The sequence below is a fragment of the Phlebotomus papatasi genome, unplaced genomic scaffold (genome assembly GCF_024763615.1).
Source record: "Phlebotomus papatasi isolate M1 unplaced genomic scaffold, Ppap_2.1 HiC_scaffold_61, whole genome shotgun sequence".
Classification (NCBI taxonomy): Eukaryota; Metazoa; Arthropoda; class Insecta; order Diptera; family Psychodidae; genus Phlebotomus; species Phlebotomus papatasi.
The window spans coordinates 4,039-19,597 of record NW_026604807.1 but is presented as its reverse complement, the minus strand read 5'-3'; the positions used below and the strand labels follow the sequence as shown (position 1 = coordinate 19,597).

The 15,559-nt window shown below is 35.2% G+C and overlaps 1 long non-coding RNA gene across 1 annotated transcript; it reads right to left on the bottom strand.

Annotated features, from left to right (window-relative positions):
- Window positions 1-8,140: 8,140 nt before the first annotated feature.
- Window positions 8,141-9,743, bottom strand: LOC129809330 (uncharacterized). The gene is made up of 3 exons (XR_008752636.1): window positions 9,704-9,743; window positions 9,387-9,600; window positions 8,141-8,382 (listed from the first exon to the last, which is right to left on the bottom strand). It is a non-coding gene; the product is annotated as an uncharacterized LOC129809330 (long non-coding RNA).
- Between the last annotated feature and the right edge of the window lie 5,816 nt (window positions 9,744-15,559).

Below are 15,559 nucleotides of genomic sequence, written 5' to 3'. Positions count from 1 at the left end.
AAGTCAGCAAGTGGCTGCAGGACAACGCTCGGAGAGCAGAACAACGTTCGGAAGGTTCATCAACATCTCAGCCCCCAAGGAAGCCCAAAAAGAAGATAAGCATCGACGACTATCTTCGACGTAGGAGAGGGGATCCTCCAGAGCCACGGAACTTGAAGTACAAGATTCCAAAAACTTGAGGAGCCCAACGTCAGCCAGAGCCGCAGCGCTCTCAAATTGACGAAATCCCATCACCGCAGAAGAATCTACGCCGCAGATACTAGGAACCCGAAAGGAGAGTCTCCAAAGAACACAGGAGATATTCTTATCCACGTTCCCAGATTTCAACATCTACCTATCGATATAGGCCTTTCGTCGAACGAGAGGATAATCTCCGGATACATCTAGAGAACAGGAGGGAAAGGAATCAGGCAAAAGAAGATAACGTGGATAAGATCTCACCAAGTACGTGTTCTACAGCACAGCAGTTAACCGCAATTCTACAAAATCCCCAAGTGTTAGGCCTGCTGCAACTTCTCCAGGGACAGCCACCAACAACTCCCGTTTCCAGCCAAATCGCCCCAAAAAAGAAGAAGAGGGCAGGAAAGAAAGTACGGGAGAGAAAGCTGAGGGCGGCTTTGCGCCGCTTGAAGAAGGAAGTTTCAAAAAAGAAAAAAGAATAAAAACTTTTTGTATTGTATAAAGAAAATAAATATATCAAAAGTACGTCACCATGAATATTGATGAGACTGTACGTTTCCAGCTAAATCTCCTACAAGGAATTGTGAGATTGGGGAAAATTTTAGGATGGAGGGCCGCTCTAGGAGAAAGGCAAAAGTTCCACTTTCCATGATGAGAAGCTGGCCCACTTGGAGGATCTGTGGACCAGCTTCAAAGAAACACACAAAGAACTCTTAAGAGTTATTGACACGTCCCACGAATACGTCACTGAGGGGACATATGCCACTGCAGAGCTTAATTATGATAAAGTAAAAGCTCAAATAATTGCAGCGAAAAAATCGGACTTTTTTGAACTTGAATCACCCGCACTACAAAGCGGTGAATCATCGAAGACCCCAAAGTTAACTGGACTACCGACACCTATCGGGGAATAGCACAGGAATAACCAAGAGGGGCAAACCACGGATACCAATCCAACGGATCCAAACAATATTGATGGCCCGAGTGGCAACAAAAGCCTGATTGGCTTTAAATCCCGGCTAAGAGCGATATTAGCCACCATAGACAATGAGAGAGAAGATCTCAATCAAGAGGAAAATCTTCGCTCTGGAACAAAACGTTTCAACGTTCCAAAACTTCCTCCAATCCAAATCCCCAAATTTGAGAGAAATGAAAACGAATGGCAACCGTTCATTGAAATGTTCCTTTTAGGGTTTACCTATGAGAATATCGAATAAAAAGCATGAGATCCTGAACCTCAACTACTTCCTCGACAAATATAGCATGAGATACCTGAGAAAGTGAGCAATAAAAGCATGAGTTCCAATCTAGCTAATCTTGTGAAGGAAACCTGTGGTGATTTACCTGTGAAATATACAAGACTTGCGGATTCGGCGAGAAGAGAACAATTTTTGATGCTGTTGCAAACCCCTTGCAACTTTCTTCCCATATTCCAGTCCCACCTTCTTCCCACTCCATTCCTTACTCAAATTTCCCTCATTCACTAATTAATATATTGACAATTGAATAAAAATTTAGTCTTGCACAACCAGCCGCATCATTCACTTCGTTGGGCTGCATTTTGGTGTTTTCGTCCATTTCGGATCGATGCAATATATATGTGTATGAAGTAGAAGAATTTAAATTTAAAGTGATAAGCAAAAAAAAGGGATAGTAGTGAAGTAAAGAAGCAGAAAATTCTTGGATGAAGAAAGGAGGAAAGTAGAATCGGAAGAGTCTTCATTTGAGAACAAGAGTTGTTGTTATCGAACCAGACAACTCAAGAACTCTTCCCAGAGACGAAGGGACATCATTGGGAACACCAGGACTGTTGGGAAACCGCTCAAACTCCATCGGAGGAATAACCCCTCTTTTAGAGGAGATAAGAGATTGGCCTGTTGTCACCACACCAGAATTTGCACGAAGGAATTTATTCAACCGGCAAAACACACTTGATTGGGACTTTTCTCCAGCGAGTTCAACGAGGATGCCGCTAAACAGGACACCACCAGAAACCAATCAAGGAGGACTTTATGGGAATGGCGGTGGTACTGCAGAAGATTCAACCAACAATACCAGCTCCAACATAGATGGCCCGATGATGAGCTTCAAAGAGTACTTCAGGAATATTCCCATCCTTACGGGTGAGCCAAAAGTAGCTTCTATTTTCTTCTCATTATGTGATATAGCTTATTCACGGTACTTCGCGACACCCAATTTTGCCAAAGACCCAGAATTTATCGGGATTATAGCACTCAAAATTAGCCCAGATATATTTGTGAGCGTGCAAGGCTCAAGCTTTATAAGATATGAAGATTTGAGAACGGAGTTACAAGGAGCGATCTTTCCCGACTTAAGCATAAATGATTCATTGATAGCTTTGCAAAACCTTACCGCGAAACCGCGTGAAAATTTAAAAGATTTTGCTACACGAGTGCAGGAAGCTTTGGATGTACTTAATCATGCGTACTCAGCTAATCTTGCGGGAAAAATTACACCCATGATCTTAGAATCAAATACTCGGTTAGCTATTGAAACATTTGGGAATGCTATAAGAAATATTGCTGTACAAATCATGGTAAAATCCCGTCAATTTGGTACTTTGCAATCAGCTCTTGTTTTTGCTGAAAATCAAATTAAAAGAATGCAGCAAGTAGGGAATTATCACCAATATCCGCAGAACTCTCAAAATCATGGATTGAATAATTTTCAACAAAATTCATATTATTAGGAATCTCCTCAGGGTATGACTTTTGGTGAGAGAAATAATAATTTCGGTGATGTTCAATACAGAGGAAATGGACGATATTTTAGAGGACGCAGATGGCGTGGCAGAGGAATTAATTCAAATCCATGGTCATATTCCACAAGATTTCCCTCACAAGAAAATGGCGCTTTATTTTCTAATCCTTATCAAAATTCATATCAGTCGCCTTTCCCGAACTTTTAAACGCAAGGAAATTTTCAGAATTCATTGCCTAATACATCTCAACAGATGAACCTTTTTTGAACCTTTTCAGAATCCATTTGTAGGTTCCAATGCAAATTCTTTCCAACAACGTCCACAGAGTCCAACGAATTTTAACAACTCTGGTGGATCAAATTCATTCGCGCAAAGAAATTCAAATGGTTCAATGAGTGTTGATATCACTCGAGGGAATAATTCACAAAGTTTCTTTCAACCCCCACTGAATTCCACTTCATTTCCAAGAGGAAATCAATCAATGATCGCACCAAACAGAAATGGATCATATTCAGGCGTTAATTTAATCGATTTAGGCCCTCAGTCAGAAGTATCTACTGTGTCAAATGACATGGGAAACTGCGAGGGGTCGGCACCCTAACATCCCCTGTCGACCCTCAATCCTTAGAATATGTTCATCATTATTTAGCGGGAGAGCTTGATAATACACCAATAATTGATGTTTTCACATCCGCAAGCCCCCAAATATTCCGCTGAAATTTCTCGTAGATACTAGAGCGAGAAGATCATTCATAAAAAGCTCATGCCTTTTACCAGATACAAAAATTATGTCATCTAATTCAGTCCCCGTAGGAGGAATTGTCTCTGGAGTCCTCCATACCCTTGGCACATCCACTTTAAGCCTCGGTTTCTATTCTACTAGATTTCTCCCGATTGATTGTCAAATTCAAATTTTTCCTAAGTGCAATCATATCTATTTTGATGGAATAATCGGTCGAAATTTATTGCAAGAACTCGATGCATCGATAAATCTCAAATACAGACACGTAATTTTCAATAAATTAAATACTTTGGTACCATTTACCTTTGGCACGCTGAGTCATTTTAAGAAGGTCGAAATGGAAGAAGAAAAATGCGACAAGAAAAATCATGGGATCAAGAAAAACGAATTAAAAGCAGAAATGTCTAAAGATACTGAAAATCGCGAAATTGAGAATATAGATTTAATTAGTTCTAAGGATAATGATATAGTAGTTAAGGAAATAATGGAAATAAAAGTCTCAAACGACAATGAACCCTCCTCTGGTTCTCATGAAAACAACGGAAATGCACTCTCCACGAGCTTGCCCAATGACGCAAATAGACATGCAAAAAGTACCGATTCCGCAATTTTCAAAAATGATTTGTCAATCGATCCCTTTCCACAAAAACAAAGTGAACCCTCTTTGAGTTCATCAATTGACGCAAAAGAAAGTTTCCATTACACACATGATTCAGCGCGAGCGCGAAAAGAAGGTGACACCGTGAATAATAAAAATTATGCAATTCGGCCAAAATATACAAAACAAATGGTGTATGCATTGCTGGACAACGTAACACCATACCTCAGGGCAACGACACATAAATTGCCATCTCACTCGTCAACAATTATAGAAGTCCCTATTTTAAGTTATGAGGAGGCAGTTTTGTGTTTTGCTCCAGAATTGGGTCACGAGGTTCACATTCCGGACTGTCTTGTATATCCGCGAAATCACAAAGCAAAAATTTTGATAAGAAATGTGAGTGGCGATGAAATCGAGATACCCTCTTTCATCCCACGCACTATTTCACTTAAAAATTATGATATTTATCCCGTACAAGATCTGATCGGAAATAATTCAGTTAATGATGAGGATAGGATAGAAAAGATCATGAAGGACGTGAAAATAAATGGCTCTCTCTCTGCCGATCATCGCGATATATTAAGGAAGATCTTTAAGAACCTTTCACTTAAAGGGAGATTTGTTATCCTATGCGAAGAGTGAAGAATACGAAATCAGGACAATGCCTGGCGCAGGCATCGTTAACGAGAAACCGTATAGGTTCCCATTTTATTTAAGATCGGAGGTGAAAAAGCAAATACAAGGGATGTTGGATAGCGACATTATACAACCCTCTTATAGTCCATTTAACTCACCTGTCTTAATTGTGTCGAAAAGACCTGATTCGGGAGGAAACCCGCGTTATCGAATCGTGATAGATTTTCGTAAATTAAACGAGATCACGGTCCCGGATACATATCCGATCGGGAATATCGATGATATTTTTGATAGTTTGGGTAAAAGTAGATGGTTCTCAACATTGGACCTCGCGTCTGGATATTTTCAGATGAAAATCGCAGAATCGAGCAGACCGAAAACCGCTTTCAGCACTTTGGGCTCACATTTTGAGTTCAAAAGACTGCCACAAGAGCTTTGTAGTGCCCCTGGTGCATTTTCAAGAGCGCTGCGTAATGTTCCTGGGAATCTGTTAGATGGTACATGTATGTCCTACTTGGATGACATCATCATCTACTCAGAGACCTTGGAAGACCACTTCTTGAAAATTGCAAAAGTTCTTGAAAGGTTATCGGAATTTAACATTAAGCTGCATCCAGAAAAATGTGATTTTGCGAAGACTGATCTGATATATCTAGGGTTCCGAATATCAGATAAAGGACTCGCTTGTGATCCTGCTAAAGTTGAAGCTATCGTGAACTATCCAGCCCCGAAAAACGTCAAAGAGGTTAGATCTTTTATAGGTCTTGCTTCATGTTATCGTCGGTTCATACCACAATTTTCGGATCTTGCCTATCCCATTACACGTCTAACGAAAAACGATGTACCATTTGAATGGACATCCCTATGCGATTAAAATTTCAAAATTTTGAAAGATAAATTGTGCTATCCAGTATTACAATTTCCTAATTTTTCGGAAATTTTTACACTATCGACTGACGCAAGTAATCATGCATTAGGTGCGGTCCTCTCACAGAATGGACATCCGATATATTATGCAAGTCGAATTTTAAGCCCTTCGGAAAAGAATTACTCCACGATAGAGAAAGAGGCGTTAGCAATTTACTATTATTTTAAATATTTTCGAACATATTTGCTTGGACGTCCCTTTCTCATTGAAACTGACCATAAGCCACTACAGTGGGTCTATAGTATTAAAGACCCCTGTTCAAGAATATTGAGATGGCGATTGGCATTACAGGAGTATCAGTATAAAATCGTTTATAAAGCAGGTGCTAAAAATTCAAATGCAGATGCTTTATCGAGAATACCGCAGGATAATCAGGAAAATGTCAATGTCGTAACACGGGCACAATCCAAATCAGCAAAAATAAGTGCCGTTGACTCATATCCACATTTTTCATCGATAAGAGATATAGATATTCCCAAAGTTTTGCTGGAAATAAAGTCTGAAAATTTAAAACCGAATCAATCGGGAAATATATTTTATTTTATTCCCGAGGATAGTTGTCCAGATGATTATCCAAATATAGAAAGGTCCACTTTAAATTCAGTTTTAAACTCAAAAGAAATTTTTAAAATCTTTACACATCAGACCCAAATGAGTCTTGTAATTTTGATGAAGATGCCCTCAGTAGCACGAATTTCATATGAAACGCTTTTCATGGCTTTTTTTAAATTAAAAATATTTGTTGAAGAAAACAAAATTCAAATAATAAATTTTGATAAAACGAATTTGGATATAAAGCATTTGGAATATAATATTATTAGACGGATTATAAATTATATTTTTCGTGAATCCAAAATTGATCTCAATATGTATTTCCAGAAAATTAAATATTTACAAGATCCAATCAAAATTCAGGATATCATTAAAACTTTTCATGAAAGTCCTCTTGCTGGACATCGGGGTATCAAGGGCACATATCTGAGGATCAAGCAATCATATTTTTTCAAAAATATGAGACGCATAATTTCAAGATATGTCCAACGGTGTGAGGCCTGCCAAAAAAATAAGATCCGGCGAAACACGCGAATGCAAATGGCTATTACATCGTCAAGCCCGTATCCGTTTTATAAAGTCAGTCTAGACATTGTAGGTCCACTATCGGAGACACAAAGTGGAAATAAATACATCTTGACCGTGTACGATGACCTTACGAAATATTTGGTCGCGGTACCCCTGAAAGATCAAAGTTCAGAAACGGTCGCGGAAGCTCTCGTAGATCGGTTTATTTGTCTGTATGAGGTCCCAATTCAGCTATGCAGCGATCAAGGTGGTTGTTTTGTTTCGGATATTTTTAAGAAATTGTGTCGTTTATTACAAATCACGAAGATTCAGGCTAGTAGTTGGCACCCTCAGACGAGTGGGGAAGTTGAGAGATCACACAGAGGTCTCGGAGAGTATCTGCGTATTTATACTAAGAATAATTCTCAAGACTGGGATACGTCGATCGCAAAGGCTGTTGCGGCCTACAATTCCTCTGTTCATGAGGCGCACAACTACACCCCACATGAATTAGTATTTGGGGAAAAGTTTGATATGAATTCTTTGATTTCTCAGGAATGTGTACCAATTTATACTCCTGATCAGAGCCCGGCGCGAAAAGGGTTTCGGCGGCGGCGGCTAATATCGTGTTTTGGCGTAGCGGCGGCTGGCGCGCCGGCGCGCCAGCCGAACCGTGAAGCGGCGGCGCGCCAAGGCGCGCCGATATTTTTTTGCCATTTTTTCAGTGGACGATAAGGATAAATTGCGACATACCAAAATTTGAAAATTTCATATCTACCAATGTAAAAAAAACTTAGTTTTCAAGTTTTGAGATAGTTGAACCACCCTAAACTTGAAAAGTTTTTAATTATTTGATCACAGGAGATAATAATAAAGACAATGAAAATGTTACAAGTCACAATGTTTGCATAAGAAGCTTTTTTTTAGGAATGTTAACAAAATCAACTTTTCAATATTTCAATTAGTGAAAAATTGTCTTTAGAAATGTTGTACAGCTGTGAATATCCAACAAGGATATGCCAGTTAGAAATCTTTGAGTTCTAAGACTTCGCGAAAAAAAAATCATTTAACCAGGTTTTGCAACACGTTTATTAACATTTTAAATAATATATTTTTAAATATATTTTTCTTGAAAATCTAAGCGAACCTTATTTTAAATCACAAATTTTTTTATAATTATCATGAATGAAAATTATTTTGGAAATCAAACTTGGATCCTGAGGAGAACGTTTTGCAGTTAAAATAGCTCCTGCACTGGAGAAATTTCGGTCGGATGGTGCAGACGTGAGTGGCACACAAAACAAATTCCGAACTGCCCTCTTCATAATTGGGAACATTTTCCCGTTGGTTTTCCACCAATTGAGTGGATCCTCAATATCGTCGCTGATAAATTTAAAGGAATTAAATTCATCCTGAAGTCTTGAATTTAGTGGGTTGCGATGAGCGCGATGTTTTCTAATTAGCTCCATCCTACTAGAGGATGGAGTATTTGGTGGCTCAGCAGGCTGTTGCTCCTGTAATACGATCAAATAGAAACGCATTTTAAAGTACAATCATTAAAATATGTAAGATATGAAAAAACGCGTTGTAGTGTAATATAAGGTAAGATAAGGGAAAAACATATCAAGTGTAAAGGCTAGAGTAAATGAAAATAGTAGATATTGAGGATGAGGATTGCAAAATATTGAGCAGTTGAAGTGAATTCAGTGAAAAACAACACAAGCAGTACACACACATTACGGTAAGTGAGATTTTTTTTGAGAATCTTACATTTTCCCATATATTTATACAATGCGATTCTAGTGGTGTAAATTAAGAATCCAATAGTGTAAATGTACATCGGTAAAAATTAGTTCTTTTCTTATAGAGCTAGTACCAGTGTTTTGAAGCCTTGTAAGCATAGAAATGTCTTTTTGTAAATCTTTTTTTGTCTTTTGTTTTAAATAAATCGAAGCTTTTTATAAAGGGCATATACCTTTCGTGATATTTTTTTTTCATTGAAGTCACCATAACTTAAAGCACGATGTTAATAAAAAAAAAACATATTTTCAAAGAAAAAAAATCAAATTAATGACGTAAAACTCTCAAATTTTATTCTACACTAAGTTTTTCTTCCTACGTCTTAAACAATAAATTAAGTTATTTCTTAAAAAAAGTTATGTTAAATATAGAAAAAAAACTGAATTTCAATTTAAGAACTAGCAATTTAATTTTCCTGTTTGATCATCTAATGTTTTGAGGACTTTAAGTATGCTATTAAGTTCATTTACACTATTGATGTTGATTAATATATAGGGTAAACTGGGGCAAAAGTAGTCACGCATAATATTAGATATTGGGATGCTATAGTTTGCCTTACAAAGAATATTGGGGGATTCATAATTTTACCTCACTTCCTTATTCTTTAAAATATTTATAAACCTGATACTAACATTTTTTTTTGTGAAATATACGTAATGAAAAATGATTTTCTGACTACTTTTGCCTCAGACTCCCCAAATATGGATTAAAAACTTACAATTTCTTGGTCAATCTCTCTCGCAGAAATGTGTGAGAGAAGGAAATCGATTTTGGTTAGATTTTTAGACGTCAACCACTCGTCGATGGCGTTAATGTGCTGGACTGACGGGTCCAAGATAGACGCAACGACCATCTCCTCCGTAATTTTAAACCTTTTCTCCAAATTATTTAAGGCCAACGCACTTATTTTTGATTTTGGAAAGGCTTCCAAGCTAATTGAAATAAAAAATCATAAAAGTTGTAATATTAATTTTAAATACTAATAGAATTTTAATGAACCCCAAATAAATTTAAAAAGAAATGTTTTTTTTTTACCTTTTCTTTATCTCCTCAAAAACCAGGAGCCCCATATTTATGGTAGGATAGTGTGATCCTTGCAGCAGGTTTGTCGCTTTTTCAAAAACCTCCAATACTTCTAGAGCTTCTTTCATTTCTTCAACTTCGTCATCATTTGGGATAAAACCATACTTTCCCAACTTTTCCAAGAAACTCTTGTAGAGAACTATAAAAAAAAACGTTGCGTTTTAGATTTAACAATAATTTAAGAAATTAGTTTTTGTTTTATGAACTTGCGCTTAAAAGTTTTATAAAAGTGAATCAGATGAATTTTTTAGTGCCGCTTGCTCATGTGCATAGCTCTCTCTGATATCTAGCACTTCGGTATTCGACTGACAGCTGCCAAACACTGACAGTTGATGAATTCAAACTTTTTTTCAAACAGAAAGACAATTCTGTTGGTTTTCGACAGAAAATAAATTCACACAGCACAAACCGTTGACTAGATTCAAAAAACCTAAATGTCATTTTGTCCTCCCGTCAGCTGTATATCAGAAAGAGCTGTGTACTTGATTTGGAGAATACATTAAGAAAAAGATATGTTACAAATAATTTTGTGTTTTTCATAACTTTAAACAATTTGCAACAGTGCTATTACTGAAATGGAAAATTTCAAAATTTAAATATTAAATTAAATTTTAAAATTTGCAATTCTCTCTTCGCCAGTGACAAAAAAGGAAAAGTCACCTAGTTTATAAAAAATACATACTATTTAAAATCCTTGATATAAAAGAAAATAATAACATTATAGCGAAAGTAATTGATTGAATGTTAATTGGAAAATATTTTATCTTATAAGATTGCCAAGTCGAAATATATTTATTTTTGTTGAATTAAAAATATAGTTTTGATTTTGTAAGGTCCTTCTCATCTCAAAATTATTATACTACATACTGATTCTTTCATTTCAAACAACATAATAAAAATATAATTATAAATTAATGTACTCTTTTGTATACCTTACCTTCATGATGCAAATAGCTCTTTATCATCACATATATAGAACTCCATCGCGTGGGAGTACTATTTTTCAGGGTGATATACTCGGTATCGGTGGTCGAATTGTAAAATTCAAAGTTCATAATTTTGTCGCAAGCAGTGTCCTCGTTGTCTAGAAAATATTTGCAATTTATTTTTATAAATTTAAATATTTTTATGCGATATTAACTCGTAGGGAACTATGAGAAGATTTGAAGAATAAAAAGTGTTTTGAGAACAAATAAAAGTAAAATTTATTTTAAAATAAATTCTAATGGCTCCAGCACATCTTTTCAATTCAGCGAAATTCTATCAATATAAATTATACCTCTTACTCTTTAAAACAAAACCATACGTGTGTTGTATCCTTCTGTCAAATAAAAATTGAAATTGCATTTTGAATTTCAAATTTCAGTTACATGTGAGAAACAACAATGCGGTAGAGGCTATACGGTAGACTCTCGCTCAATTGGCTCTTTTTCAATCGGGAGAAAAATTTTGCTGAGAATTTTCATGTTTAATTATGAAACTAATTTGCTCAAATTCGCTGTAGTTCTTCCTATTTAATTGAGTGCTTTTTGTGGAATTTACAATGACTTTGTCGCCCAAATCTATCGATAAACCGGATGACATTTTGCCATAAATGCCCAATTGAGAGAGAGTCTACTGTAGTTCATATTTGGTTCCAGATTTGACACTTGGGTCACACTATAGTCCATGTCATTTTTTAAAATTATCAATGACTTTTAGTATTAAAATTGCTCGATGGCTTCCACTTTCTTTGCGATTGTGGTACTTGTCCTGGCTCTCTTCATTATGGATCACAATTATCACAACTACTCAATAAAGTTTGCCAAAAATATTATATGACAACATTCCATGTCGCGTACTAAAAAACGTAGCCTAACTTTAAAATCCATGTTTTGAAATCAACGATCGATAAATTGTGGACTATAGAGCGATGGCCCATAGCGGGGTTCTACTGTATCTGATTTTTGGTTTGAAAGAGTAAGAGACAAAATTTCAATTGTATGAATTTCACTTAATTTAAAACTGTATTCATGTTATTGTGCAGAAATTTAAAACGTGTGCCAAAGTCATAGGGTAAATGTCCTAATTCAAAACCATTTCCAGACGCTTTAACTTTGACAGAAGATTCAACACATTAAGTTCATATTTTTTCTGAACAGAATTACATAAATGTGCTCCTTGACTCTTCTAGAATGTTACTGTTTAGTAAAAATTCTTTAGATATAATTTGAAAACTTCTTAAATACAAGAAAAACACACAAGTGCAAAATGCTTCTATTGGAAACATATTAATCCAAATGGAGACAAGAAAAGTTTCTAATTGGAGACAAACAGTGTAAGTGAAACCGCGACGAAAGGCTTCCAAAACCTTGTTGAGTTGCTCTTGAGTGCAGGATTTGTTCTTATTCCTGGTCTTTTCTCCTCTCCTATCTAAAACAATAAGAAAATCTCTCCAAAAAAACCATATTTCCGGGGTTTCCTATTGAAGCATTTGCAGACATTTCAGAAAAACCCTTTTTGTTCACGAAATAGGTAATTATTTCCTTTGAAAACTTCACGTACCGTTAACAATAAAGATTAGCACTTAATTTAACTAAAATTAGCCAGAAATATGACATAAATGTTAATCAAAACGAATAAACAACAGTCACTTTATTGTGTTTTTCATTGGAAAATATGGTCGATCAATGAAAAATTCGATGGAACAAAGGTACACATTTAATTTTTCTGAGAAATTAACAAATTAAAAAAATTTTGAGTATGAATGGATTTTTGCTTTATTTGGAGCAAAATTAACTAAATAATGAAACTGTGCATAGAAAATATATAAATATAATAATTTAGTACTGTAGTGAAAACAATGATGTTTCCATTGGGAGTAGCGAAAAATTTCCATTTGGAGCAGGTTTTGAATTAGCTTAATTTACTCTACCGAAATTCAGTTTAGATAATATTTGATTTTATAATTCATAGCCCTACTTACACACTTTCCTAAAATCCTGAGAGAAACTTTGCCAAATTTCTTTGTTTACGACAGCATTTTCCTGTGCTTCCAAATCTGCCTTATTTTGAATTAGTGTTCGATAAATGTGCTTCAATTTAGACATGATTTCATTCATAGTATTCATACACTTATCATTGAGTACATCATGACTGACCAAGTGGTGAATGTTTTGGGCCAGACAACTTTGTCTATCGTGTCCGAGCAGTTCTACGGCTTTCACAATACTTCTTCCTTCGTCTGTGACGAACGTTACTCTTTTATTTTGGAGACTGAATTCCGCCATCACTTTTTTTATTTGCTTAGCGAGGTAATCAGGGGTATGTGGTGGTTGCATTATACACGTTTTAAGAGTAAAATTTTGAGGTACCATGTCCTCAGTGATGAAGTGGACTACTAACGTCATGTAGGACATTGCTGAATGACGGTCGGTCCACGTTTCAATGGAAATTGCACAAAAGTCCTTGATATTTTCCTCTAGAATCTTTACCAGTTTTTTATAGCTATCGTTATATAATTCGTTCAGACAATCATTTTCAATATCAGGTGAATTCAGAAAATCATCATTTGCTTTAAGAGTACCAGTATTCTTTAAAAAATCTTGAAATCCTGAACCATCGATTATATCAAATGATAGAATATCATTTGACATCCAAAGAGCAATCTCCTTCTCGATTTTCTTTTTCTTACTTTCTTGAAGTTGCTTCTGTGTTGTAGAGGAACTGGCGGGGGGCTGCATTTCAAAGATTTCGTAAATTTTCCTTTGTTTTTCAGGACAGACCTTTTGAATATCAATCTCATGTGATCTTTTTAGATGACGGTGCAAGTTTGTGGTCGAAGAATTTTTTGAGTAGCTGGAAGAATGTTTAGATTTGAAGTTGCGTTTAAACAAAAAATTATATAAATAAATATTACTGCAACAAAAACATTAATTTAAGGACACTTATGAATTTAAAGCACAGTACCAATGCACAATTTCCTGTTCGTAGCACAAACGGCAAACATTTTTTTCCGGAAGCAATATTTTTTTGGTGTCCTTGTGGACAACTTCACCAAAATAATGCGATAACTTCGATTCATCTCCTGTTGTGTTAACCAGAGCGTCCTTTTTGAATTCCATAACGTCGGCGTCGGCGAGATAAATATTTAGTAGCTCAAAAGACCAATAGAATTTTCTTGGCGTGTTTTTTTGTGTCCAATTTGAAAATTTTCCTGAGAAATCGTTTTTTCACTTTGAAGCTGTCAAACTTTTCTAGTGTTACCAACTGTAACGTTTTTGCCCGACTGTAAATTGCTGGCGGTTTGAATTTATAACTGATATTGATTTTTTAACATTCATATCGCACATTGAATATTACAACGGCGGATCTTGGTTTTTGTCAATTTTGAGATATTGCTGTTTTCTGATAGGAAATTTATTAAATATTCATTATATTTAATAATCTCAACAACTTTGTTTGAAATATTTTTCATAATTTTGAGTATTTGCCAAGCTTGCAGAACAAAACTAGCATAAAAGTGGCGTATAATTATTTCTATGAGTGTTTTTAGTGTTACAATGGCGTTATCTGAGGAATCATACGCCACTATTCCACTGACCATGAATCCTATGCCACTGTATCACTAAACGGCATTCATTTTTTGACATTTCGAGGAATAAACAGTGACAACAACCTACATAGTTCTTTCGTGCAGTGCAGTGGATTGTTTTTTAGAAAGAAATTGCAAGATGGAAAAGGTTTACAATGGATCACTGCCTCTAAAAGACACAAAGAAACGTGATCTTATTTCTTTGTGTGAGGGAAATCTTATTTCAAAAAAGCAACACACATTTTATCAAAATCTTGACTATATCGTAAAAGTAAATATTCGAAACTTGACTTTTTTATATAAAAAATGTCAATTGTATATAGAGTACAAAGAGATCTGAAGAACTGAAATGGATTCATGGACAAATAAAAAGAAATATAAATAAAATACACAACTTTTCATTATTTATCTTTAATTTCAATGGGTCTATGATTTTTAAAATTAATTTATGGTCGAACAACAAAAGAAGTATTGTTGAAATCCAATAAAAAATAATTCTATTAAAATTTAAATTACTAAACAAGAGGCGTATCTTAAAATCCTTGTCTGGATTTTTAGTATTACAGTGACGTATAATTTTGGCAATTTTGCCGCATAAGTGTAAAAGTGACGGATAATTTTTTAATTTTTTAAATAACTATATTTTTGGGTAATAAAAGTCCACCATTTCGAGTTCCACATATGTGCTCTATCCAGTGGAATCATATACAAACAATCTTTAAAATTTGTAAATGAAAATAAGAAAATATTATGAAATTTAGTTTTTGAGGCCGTCTCCTGAGAAATGCTGAAATCTGACATCCGCCATTGTAATATTCAATGTGCGATATACGTAAGAGTAATAGTACTTAATACAGTTTTACATGCTAATCTTACACCAAAAGAATCAATAATGAATAGTTTTTGTGTAAGATTTGCAAGTAAAACTGTACTAAATACTATTACTCTCAAGTATATGAATGTTAAAAATCAGTATTAGTTACAAATTCAAACCGCCAGCAATTTACAGTCCAGTCGGGTAAGAATGTTACAGTTGGTAACACTTGAAAAGTTTGACGGCTTCAAAGTAAAGATAATTTCTCAGGAAAATTTTCAAATTGGACACACAAAAAAAACACGCCAAGAAAATTCTATTGTTTTTTTGAGCTGCTAAATATTTATCATTCCGACGTTATGGAATTCGAAAAGGACGCTCTGGTTAACACAACAGAAGATGAATCAAAGTTATCGCATTA